Here is a 12,393-nt window from a genome sequence, read left to right as displayed (position 1 = left end):
AACATTCATGGGCAAATCACCAAATCTCCTCATACCACTGAATTGAGTTTAGGGGTTGCTCAGGTCTGAAAAACGTCCGGCCAGAAGGCACCCATTTATTTTTCATTGCTTGCTGCCAGCCAAATCACTGGGCTCACAAAAATTCAGCAGATTAATAAACTGATCCCACTGCTTAACTAATTGCAAAAAGCAAAAAAGTGATTTGAGTAGTAGTGCAATGGTCATTACAAAAATATCCACTGACTTTGGAAAATTGCAGGCACAACATTTTTACCTCAGAGGGCAGATTTATGTAGGCCACAAAGTGCCTTGGGTATTTCTTAGAGTCCTCAAGTTTATTCATGTATTATTTCCTCCGAGATTCAGTATATTTTTCCAGCAGGCAAGAAACTGGGGCTTCTGCGTACAAGTTTCATCTGCTCAAAATGTGAAAAAATATAGATCCCCTTAGCACATTCTGCTACAGTAGAAGCAAAGTGTAAAAGAAAAGTTCCAAATATGTAGATTTAAAAATAAAAACACAGAACTCTCTCCTCCCTAAAAGGGATTTGAAGGAAAAAAAAATCCCTCAGCTACAGATAGGTCTAGACTTTAATTGTGGAGCTGCCTAAGAAGAATTGTTGGCCTGAGGTCATTTTAATCAGGTTGCATGTCAGCTTGCAAAATCTCCAAATTAGCTTAGCTTGGGGAGAGAAAGATGTTTTTCTTTCCTGAAGAACGCAAACAGATTGTTGTGACATGTTCTCAGTCATCATGACAGATCAGATCCCTGCTTTGTGCTGCAAGCCTGGAAAGAAGGCAGCCACTTCTCCGGCTCCTTCAGAGATTTGGGCATCTCCCAGTTTGTCAGAGCTGGGGATGGAGTTTACAGAAATCCTTATGAAAGTGAGGTTTATATGCAAAGACTCTGATAAAAGAGATTGACCTTAATTGGGAAGCAAGTTTCTTTCACATTTTTTAACAACCTCCAGGCCTTCCTAGCAGTCTGATGAAAGGGAAGTTGTGAAAAGAAACAATCTGTATTTATGCAGCAGAAACTATCATATCCTGAGCCACGCAGAGAATGACAAGGAACCGACTCATCCTTTTAAAAAAGGGATTAATTTGCCATTTTCTTCCTGAGGTTGTAAAAAGCAAGGATGTGGGTGGATTTCAAAACAGTACTTTAGTTGGATTTACAGTGAGCTCTGAGTCTGTGTAAGACTCTGTGTTGGTGTGGAGTAGCTGACCTGGTGTCTTGTTTGAAAGACAGGTGTCTGCTAAGGAAGGTAGGAGCCTCCCTTGGAATGGAAAATGTAACCCCCTTCCCTCCAAATTATTACAACTTTGAAATTAAGGGGCTTTCAGGCAAAGATATGAGAAATGGGAATAACAGTTCTTTACTAGTGTATATAACAAGGCAATAACACAGAAACACTGGCTTAACCTGACAGAGTCAGGATACGACCTGACACCCTGCTGGGGAGGGTGGTGGTAGCAGCCCAATTAAGGAGTGGCTGGAGTCCTCTTTGAAGTGATAGATGTGGTTCTGTTGAAGCGGTGATCCTGTAGAAAGGTCAGGTCCTCCTCTGAAGGTCCAGTGGTGATTATGTAGCTCTTGTCCTCTGGGAATCCAATAGGTAAGGGCTGCCTGTGGCATTCCAAACCTCAGATTATACCCAGGTAGGAATGCTTGGTTCCTCCCCCTGGGCGGAGCATCTCACAGTGGGATGATGTAACTTTGTGAGTCAGGCAGTGAGGTTAGATGGTCCATTAACAGAAGATATCTCCCAGAAAGAGTTACCAGGGATGTGTCACGGAAGAGATAAAGAACACTGACCCACCTGGTTTCAACAGATGATGATAGAACACATACTTTTGGTTACATCTTACATCGTAACCTAATACACCTGGGGTGATGGCCCTCCCAAGATGTCCATAGCTTATGTGTCTGATTCAGTTCCTCAGCTGTAGCACATTTGGATACTCTTTTTAATTTTTTTTTTTCTCCATGTTCAGTTTTTCATCAGCATCAGTAGATGGTTCCAATGGGATCACAGGGGAAAGAGAAGCAGGAGAACAGGAGCTGGGGTGGTGACTTGGTTTCATCTGGAAAGACTCCCAGAGAGAGAGGCAAGTGCCTCTCTCATGAAAACGGGCTGGTAGTGGGACACATCTCACCTGTTTGGTGGCCCCCAAAGGTCTGCATCTGAGCTAGGAACCAGCAGTGCCTCATTCATGGGAGGAGTGAAAGAAATGGGTGGCTCTAAATGGCGATTCCTCCAACTTCTAGCTGCTACCTCCTTCTCTTAACTAGTTCAGGCACCTTATCTAGGGAAAAGGAATCTGTCCTTGGTAGTGGCCAAGGGCTCAGTTCTGCCTGCAGCTGAGAAAGGCTGCAGACAGAAGCCTGAGTCCTGCCTTGAGACCCTGGCATGCCGCGAACAGGCGCATGCCTGGGTGAAGATGGACTTGGGACCATTTTGCCAAACCAGGAGAGGATGCCATGTGCAACAGGCACCCATGTATTTGCCAAGAAGGCGTTCATCCTGAGTAGCTGACATAGAATCACAGAATCATTTAGAGTGGAAAAGACCTTTAAGATCATCAAGTCCAACCCTTAACCCAGCACTGCCAAGTGCACCACTAAACTATGTCCCTAAGTGGCACATATACGTCTTTAAATACCCCCAGGCTGCCCACCTCCCTGGACAGCTTTTTCCAATATCTGACAACCCTTTCAGTGCAGACATTTTTCCTAATGTCCAGTCTAAACCTCTCCTGGCACAGCTTGAAGCCATTTTCCCTTGTCCTATTTCTTGTTCCTCAGGAAAGGAAATCATCCCCCACCTTGCTCCATCCTCCTTTCAGGGAGTTGTAGAAAGTGATAAGGTCTCCCCTGAGCCTCCTTTTCTCCAGGCTAAACACCCCCAGCTCCCTCAGCCACTCCTCATAAGCCTTGTGCTCCAGCTCCATTGCCCTTCTCTGGACACGCCCCAGCACCTCAATGTATTTCTTGTAGTGAGGGGCCCAGAACTGGACGCAGGATTTGAGGTGTGGCCTCACCAGTGCTGAGTACAGGGGACAGTCACTGCCCTGGTCCTTCTGGCTGCACTATTGCTGATGCAGGCCAGATGTTTTTGGCCACCTGGGCACACGCTGGCTCATGTTCAGCTGGTGTTGACCAGCACCCCCAGGTCCTTTTCCGCCAGACAGGTTTCCAGCCACTCTGCCCCCAGCCTGTAGCACTGCCTGGGGTTGTTGTGACCCAAGTGCAGGACTCAGCATTTGGCCTTATTGAACCTCATACTACTGGCCTTGGCCCATCGATCTGGCCTGTCCAGATCCCTGTGTAGAGCCTAAGACATAAGACTCTCAGGCCTTTAAAACTGCATGGGACAAGACAGTGGGATTATTTCTGTTGGGACAAACCCTGGCATCAGGAGAAGAGACTGTATTTCCCTGTTCCCGCTCTTTCCTTAGATGGCTTTGCAAGCCAAGAGAAGTCACAACCATCTCCGGGTAGAAGCTGCCAGTTTATTTCTCTCAACAGCCTCCACATTTACAGCATAAAAATCTTCATCTTCCCTGTGGTAAGAGTTTGGGGAGTTATTTTTTTGTTTTCTGGCTCCCTGCCATCAGCCCTGGTGGGACCCAGGGCAAGGCAGCAGTGCCACACAACCCAGATGTCAGCAAACCGTTAATCCCAAGGGACAGACCCCTGGGGTGAGAATCCCGCTACAACTTCTCCAATTAGACATCTTACCTCCTGCTTTGCCTCTGCTTTAGCCATTTCAGGCATATTTTATTGTTCAGACTCCTAGTTAAACAGCTGGGAAGCTCTGGATGTAAGCACACGGAGATTACTGGTTCAATAATAGAGTCAGGCACATTGGCTTTACATCGTTTTGCTAATAAAGCTGCAAAATAAAGCTGTTGACTCTTCTTTCATCAGCATCAGCCCCATAAGGCTCTCCCATGTCTCGCCTGGTGATTAGAGCAGAGGACTGGGAACGTGGGTCTGGAGTTCAGCCCTTAATGAGCCGCCTGTTCGGCATGTTTCACTCGGGGCTCTTGACCTCTTTGCACTTCAGCCAACTCAGCTGTAAAACTGGCTGAAGGATGGACCTCGTGGAAGCCATCCACCATGCCCCAGTTGAGTCTTGAGTCCAGATTCCATGGGTAAATACAAAATAAAAATCAACAACAATTTAAATTTGCAGTGACCCAGCTCAAATGCCATGAGGACGTCAGGTCTTGCCAGTGTAAACAGTGCTTGGTCTCTGGGGTTCCCCATTACAATGTCAGACCCAATTTAAGAGCTATCCCTGCAGTCTGTGCTGCAGTGAAAGAAAGCAGTGCTGCAGCCTCCAGCACAGACAAGGCAACGTGGTGCCAGCTCCGGTATCCAGGTACACCAGCTCCTGCAGCACCAAGCAGTGCTAGGAAAACTGGGTGCCACTTGCAGTCCCAGGTGAGGGAAGCAACATCCCCCTTACTCTCAAATCTCTGAGCTGCCAGACAGCCAACATCTCTTCCCTATCTGCGAAGGCCCCTCGTGGAGAAGTTGGCATGAATCATGCCAAGCACAGGAAAGCCTTAGTGCTCTCTCACACCATGTCCAAAACGTTTCCAAACTGTCCCTCAGGCAGGATGGCACCTCTGTCAGTACCCATCGCTCAGTGCAACAGAAGGAGGTGAAAGGAGGTGCTGGCACAGCTTGTTTGCTGTGTAACACCTTCCAGGTACGATGGTGATGCTGAAGAGAAGTTCTGCCTCACCACCTCACCCTGTCCAGTACACACAATCTACTCACATGAAACACAGTGATTTCTCTCAAAGTTGAGAACAATTGAGAGCTTTTTCCCTCTCAACTGGGAGGTTGCAGGTCAGGCTTCTAGGTGACATAGAGAAGCCAGAGCTTCCAAGCTGGCACTTAAGGGTGGGGAGCAATGAAGAAGAGAGAGGCACCATTCCTTGGGATTTCAGCAGTGTGGAGTCAGCTTTGCATGTGCTGTTTGTCACAGCAGGCATAGCAAAACTGAGCAAGAAACTGTTTTCAGACAGAGCAAGAGCACCAGTTAATCCAGGCCTGTGACAAGGCCATTTGTTCCCAAACCTGCTCTGCACCTTCTCATACAGTCCTGCACTGTGCAGCTATGTGGAGATGAGACTCCTGAACCAAAAAGCTCTTCCTTGGGGATCAGCAAGAATTCCAGGTGTACTTCTCTGTCTGTCTTAGCATTATCCCACCTTGCACCATGCAGACATACCCAGCCAAGCATAGGCTTGGAAAAGGCTGAGGTTGAGAACTGTTTCAAAGCCTTCTCCATAACAAGTGCCTATCCCTCCATAACAAGTACTTACCCCTTAGCTGCCCCACAACGTGCCCTTTAGTGACTGGTGACTTGTAGGTGTGGAGAAGAGGCTGGAATAAAGCATCCTATGGAGTTGGGAAGGTGAGTATTTGCACAGCATGATGGGATCAGTGCAGGTGGCTGGGTGTGAGCGCAGACCTTCAGCGCACAATGGCAATCTCTGTTCTGGTGTAAGGATCCTTTTGCTGAGGATTTTCCATCCCTTGAGGAAAATATGCTAACAGGCTTTAAATAATTAAACAAATCACATTGCAGGCAAACCCAAGTTGATCTTTAAAATGCATTATCCTCAGAAGGCACTTGAAATGCTCAGTGCTTTATACCCTCCTCAGAGCTCTTCACACAGTAACTAATTCATCACACAAGGGACCACCCAGCTGCATCTCAACCACAGAGCAAATGCTGTGCCAGTCACCTCTGCCTTTAAAACTGTGTTACCACAGCTGGAGGCCAGGTTTCTTCAGCACCAACAAGCAGAGGCAGTGAGACAACAAAGCTCTTTTCATCAGGCCAAGTTTGTGTGGAGGACGTATCTCCCAAAAAGCCAGTTGCTGATCCCAGATGGAAGGCGGGTTTCCCTTGTGGCCACGAGATGCTCTGGGGCAGCTGCAACCACCTCCTTGCAGGAAAGGGGAGTCATGTGTGGTAAGGACCACAAGTTTGGCTTTCCATGGGCAGAGGCCAGGAAATCAGCTACCTTGAGCATCTCCTCTGGGCCACCAAGGCCATGGATGGTGGAGGGACATTTGCAGGAGAAAGAAGACAGGAAGGCAGAGCAGCTGTGAGGCCATTCTGTCCACCTATTGTGATGCTACAGAACGTATTTATCTGGCTCTCTGCAAGCTAATTGTTCTTATCCCCCAAACCAGCCCCAAAACTGCCTGATGACAAGCCCTTGCTGTCCCTGACACACTGTGAAAGGACAGGTGTACAGCTTGAGGCAGCAACCAGAAGGTCTGTCAGCCACAAGAAAGCCTGGCTGGCGAGGAGCAGGGAAAGTCCATGCTCATCCTCAGCTCCCCCCAGTGTCACCACAGCCAGGTGTGCTGGGCATTGCCCTTGCACTCACAGGACCCTGTCGAGGACAACTGGTGGACAAAGGGCACTGCCACCCCTTCTGCAGTTAGCTTTCCTGTGGTGGTGTTTGCCACCCTCAACTTTCCCCCATGCTGGGCATGGCCCAGAGCAGATGGGCTATATCACGTGGAGTTTAAATTATTTGACAGTTTCCCTTTTGGGATTAGGGAGCACCATGGAAATGGCTGCTCGTGGCACTGTGGGGCAAGCCCTGAGAATGTGCTGGGTGTCCTGGGGGCAGCTGCAGCTGTGAGCCTCAGAGCAGTCAGCTCTTCCCAGCAGCTCACAATTCCTTCTCCAAACTCACCTGGCCTCCAGGGCCACACGCTGCCATTCCTCCCTCCATCCCTCGCTCTTCCAAGCTGTCCAAGGTGAAAGGTCCACAGCTTTTTTCATGCTATTTCCCAAGCATTTGTTCCCCTCAGCAGTCCACACTGGACACACATGATGACCTTGCTGCCCCAGGCTTACCAAATAACATCTTTGAGATAGGAGATTTGGCCCCAGCCAGGCCAAAATTATTGTTGCTAGAGCTTGATTTCATAGCGAAAGCTGAGTCACAGCACTGTCTGCTGGACTTTCCAGCAGGAACTCACCCCTTTTCTTGTCCATGTTCCAACCTGAGCCCAGAGGCAATGCAGCTCTTACAGCCTTCAGTGGGGAGCAGAGGCCCTGGTACACCTTGATGGACGTATTGGAATCTCCATGGTCATTTCTGAGGGCCAGCAGGCTCAAGAAAAGGGTTGTGAAGACAAAAAGCCCCGCAGCACTAAAATTTCTCATGGTTGTTTATTGATTCTTTCACTCTCCTAGGCTTAGTTTATGAAATCTGATGTGAGGGAGGGTATTTTGGAAAAAACCTTTTTTTTAAAAAAAAGATCTAATCTGGGGGAACAAGTATTGTAGATTGGCTAAAAAAAAATCCTGATGTAAGAGGCAAAATAATAGAACAGAGAATAGGTGAATAAGGATTAAATCTGCTGGAATGTACTACTGCAAAAGTCTTACACAGGTGATGGAAGCAAAAAAAAATGTTTAAAGTGTTGTCAGAAGGGTGAGTAAAACACACAGTTCAAGAGATTGGATTTGTAAAAAACATTCTAGTGCTGCAGACGCCTGTGGGACAATCTCATTGGAAATATTCTCTAAAGTCAGGTCATGAAATTATTAGGAGAGCAGCCCATAGATCGAAAAAGAGAAATAGAGTTGATTCATGGGTGCTTTTGGGTGAGGGGAAAAAAAAAAAAGAAAGCTAGGCTCAGCCTTTGCCACAAAGCAAAAAGAGACTTGGCAGATTTCTCATCAAAGTGTAAAGAAGCCTCTGGGAAAGAAACAGATTGATGCTACCAAGTTGTTTAAGATAATAACTACCTCCAAAGCACAAAGCTGTGGTTGGAGGTTAAGAAAGAAAGTAGCCTATGAGCAATTTGCACAGAACAGCTACAAAAGAGACCACATCGTTAAAGGTAGGGATGAAAGCATGTAATGACAGCTAGTTATCTTATTTCTTTAACTCAAGAAAACAGAAGGCACAGCCACTAGCTAAATTAAGAAGAATAAGATGAAGACATATGGATAGATGGGAGCCAGCCCTGAGGAAAAACAAATCAGCCTTTAGTGTCCTGGGGTGAGGAAGAGCAAACTGTGATGGGCCATATGTCCTCACCCCACCACCGGAGAGAAGAGGGAGGATCGGGATGAGCGGCATCCTGCACCAAGCACACTCAAGGCCATCCTGGGGCCAGCTCAGCTGCACTGGGATGTCCTGCTGGGGATGCATCCCAAGCAGGGCAAACAGGGGTGCCAGTCTTCTCCAGAGAATAGCATTAGAGCATGGACCTTGCAGGGCTTTCCAGGGAGAATTTTACAGCCTACCAGGAAAAGCAATGGTTTTGGTGTTTGAAATTTCATGAGTTGCTGGTCAGAGAAGGGAGGACTGTGTCAGTGGGGGAAGAGAGGAGGAAAAGCAAGCATCCCAGGAGCACCAGAGTGCCCAGGGACACCACTGAGATGAGAGCCGTGGTGATGACAAACGTATGTGGGTGTTCATCCTTTGGCCTCACTGCCAGCAAGAATCTTTAGAGTTTATCAGAATTCTTAGGCCATCACAAGTTAAATAACTGGTTTGAGGAGCAGAGGAGCTGTGGGGGTGGCTTCTGTGAAAAGCTGCCAGAAGCTTCCCCAGTGTCCAACAGAGCTGATGCCAGCTGGCTCCAAGACAGAAGTGCCGCTGGCCTTGTCCGAGCCCATCAGGGACAGCGGTAGCACCTCTGGGGTAACAGAGTTAGGAAAGGGGAGGAAAAACTGAAAAATCAGCAAATGGAGACAAGAGTGAGAATATGTGAAAGAAACAACCCTGCAGACACCAAGGTCAATGAAGGAGTGGGAGGGGGTGCTCCAGGAGCAGATGGATGCCAAAAGGAGGCTGTGACCATGTGGGAAGCCCACACTGGAGCAGGTTCCTGGCAGCACCTGTGGCCCCCATGGAGAAAGAAGCCCAGCTGGAGCAGGTTTGCTGGCAGGACTTGTGATCCCGTGGGGGACCCAGCCTGTTCCTGAAGAACTGCACCCCATAGAAGGGACCCAGGCTGGAGCAGTTTGAGCAAAACTGCAGCCATGGGAAGTTCTCATGCTGGAGAAGTTAATGGAGTCCTGTCTCCTGTGGGAGGGACCCCACACTGGAGCAGGGGCAGAGTCTGAGGAGTCCTTTCCCTGAGGTGGAAGCAGCAACGAAGACAACATGTGATGAACTGACCACAGCCCCCATTCCCTGTCCCCCTGTGCCACTGCAGGGGAGAAGGGAGAGAAAATCAGGAGTATGGCTGAGCCTGGGAAGAAGGATGGGGTGGGGGGGGAAATGTTTTTAGCATTTGGTTTGACTTCTCATTATCCTACTTTGATTTAATTTGTAGTAAATGAAACTAATCTCACCCTGTCCTTATCTTGACCCATAAGCCTTTTGTTATATTTTCTTTCCCCTGTCCAGCCAAGGAGAGGAGTGATGGAGCTTTGGCAGGCACCTGGCATCCAGCCAGGTCAGCTCACCACAATACCAAAGCCAACATTTTCATTTTCTGTAGGACTTTTTCTCCCCAAGGACTTCGGTTATTATTGAAGAGACATCAAGTATATGGAACCTGAATTGGCAACGTGTTATGGTGGTGTAAAGCCATGGAAAAGCAGAGCAGTGACTCAGGTGCCCAGTCTCAGTAATCCTCACAAATTTTCATTCAGGCCATAATGTAGTTCAAACAACTATTTGGAACACTTAGAAAATGAAGATGAAATGCATAAGGAACCACAAGAGACTTACAGAAAGGCACACAGCATGACCAAATCCTTCTCATTTTTAATATTTCTATTTCTCCTTCTAAACTTTTTCTTCAAACTTGAAAATAATGAGAAAATGTGCTTCCTTGTGACAAGCCAGTACTATCAGCTAAACAACCTCACATTCATCGTAGCACTCCAAGTGCTCTGGAATGCTTTTCAGCCCAGAGGATAATAGTATTAGACGACCAGAAAGGCTGTCCTGTAAAAGACTGTTATTATGATTTCCAGTCTCAGAAGTTGGCTTAATCCAGCTGAGCACACACATGTTATTTAGAGAGGAGACTGAGCTCAGACACTGCTATCATCGTCATCTTTATTGCAAATGAAGGGTTCAGCCAGTGAAAGGCAAGTCACGTTTTTTTTTTGTCCTAAACCCTGCAAACCCTGGCTGTTGCACTTGTCTTTGCACTCTACAGCGAGAGTCTGGAGCTGCTGAATGCGGAGCTGTTTGCACAGATTTGCATCTGTCTAAAAACTCCTGTTTTCCCTCTTGTCACCTAATCAATCAAATGGCAAAAGATACACTCCCTGCACCCTCCTCTGTGCCCACACAAAAGGCAAAGCATGAGCATAGGTGGTAAGCTGTGAACCCTGTAACAAGAGCATTTTTTTTCACTGTCTCCTTGAAATTTCATGTTGTTCTTTCTCTGTCTGTGGAACAAAAGAAGAAGAGGCAATGATGCTCTGAATTGGGAAAAAAATAATCTGAGATTGTTCCCTGCATGAGAAAAATATGTTTGGAGGATTACTTGGGGAATTTGAACCTTAACTTGAGGAGAAAATGCTGCACAGCTTCTCTCCCAGGGTTTAGGCAGAACAGCTTCTTCCCAAAGGACTTGTTCTCCCACCCACATCTCCCCAGGCGAGCAGGACCCCACTCACATCCCAGCCTTTCAGGGGCCAATCCCTGTGGATCAGCTTGCAGCTGGCACCACTGCTTGGAATTGCTCGAATCTGCCCATGCCAAAACCTGCGTGGGCCACTGCTGCCCCATCAGTAGGGTCCTTCAGGTCCCATCAGATGGGGCCTTCTGACCCCATCCTTTTTGCTCCGGAGAGGATACTGCATTTCACCACACAGCACTGGAGTGAAGGTCCCTCCGTGAATATCCAGCGCAGAATTCCACCTATTCATTCTTGTGCTGATAGTTTCTTTGCTAATGCTCTTCCTTGTCAGGGCAGCCTGAGCCACACTTTTGCAAGACAAAACAGCTCGGCCTCCCTCTGTCCTTCCAGTCACCTTGCAAGAAAGGAGCCGCTGCGGACGCAGATTCATGCCAGGATGGGAGGGACAGAAGCTTCCTCTCCTTAGTCTCAGGGAAGCAGCTCAAACAAGATGAACCCCAGTGAGCAGCAGCTCTTCCTGGGCAAGCACTCCTTCCCTGGCACATTTTCCCATGGGAGACAAGCACAGGGGCCTTAAAATAAATCTGTCTTTTTAAAGCAGTGATGCTAAATGAAGGTTTGAGATCAAAGGCTGGGATTCTCACATTTTGCCAAGATAGACATATCCATTCACGAGATTTTTGGTGTAACAAAATACTTGCTAATGAAGAGGATCATAATCTTATTATTAGCCCCAACCTACCACAGTATGTCATTCAAGAGCGGGTTGGAATATGTCCTAGTTTAGGAAGTTGCACAGTGGGCTTTGCTTTTGATTTAATGAGCTGTGATTGTGTTTATTTTCAGCAGCAACTATGCCCGTTAAATTTTGGTTGAAGGTCTGATCGTTAAAGACAGTAATCGATGGAAAGGATGAATTTAGGTTGAAGGGGAGGAAAATGGGAATCATATGTCTCTGGGATTCAGTCCTCAAGCAAGCAGACACAAGGTGGTCAGGAGAGCTTTCTCTGCTTTTGCAGTGCTTGATGATGGGTTTTCAACTACTGGTTAAATCAGTTAAGGGGATTCAGACATGAAAAAACAAAAATTTTCACTGTTATGGAGTGGGGCACAGAGGAGAGGCAGGTGTAGGAAATCAACAGCGGGGCCAAACTTTCCTTTTGTGGGATGAGCCGTGGTGGGACAAGGTCATCAGCTGGCTTCCATTATCAAGATCCCAGAAATTCTAAGATGGGGGGGACATGTCAGTAGTGTGTAACAACAGAACAACCAGTCAGCCAAACAAAATGGAGAAGAAAGGGGAAGCGAAATATAAATGGAGACATATACTTCGAAAAAAAATTGCTACGGCAGAGCTGGTAATTGTCGGCACTGCTCTGGAGTGAGACAGGGCCCCACATGGCACGGTCTGCCCAGATTAAATCCCCCCTCACTGCTGCCTGTCTGGATAACTGGAGCTGGGCCACTGAGCAAGAAGGGCAGGGCAGGGCAGGCCACAACTCAGACACCCCCCCATCACACTCCTTTTGCAGCTGGTGTTCGTGTCTCGGTTTCCAGCCTTACGAAGGATGCTGTGATTTGTGTTTGACACCATCAGCCCCAAAGGAGTCCAGTACAGTTTCTTTTCCAGCATCAAAGGGTGCAACACAGACACATGCTTGTGCATATAGGTACAGGCAGGATATCCATAAGGGGCCTGAAGGAAACATAGACATGGACAGACATGGATAGACACACATAGGCAGTTGTAGCCCTTAAAAGCTTGCTATGCACAATATTAG

This window comes from Corvus cornix, chromosome 1 (genome assembly GCF_000738735.6).
Source record: "Corvus cornix cornix isolate S_Up_H32 chromosome 1, ASM73873v5, whole genome shotgun sequence".
Taxonomy (NCBI): domain Eukaryota; kingdom Metazoa; phylum Chordata; class Aves; order Passeriformes; family Corvidae; genus Corvus; species Corvus cornix.
The sequence above is the reverse complement of the archived record's forward strand: the minus strand, read 5'-3'. Positions refer to the sequence as shown.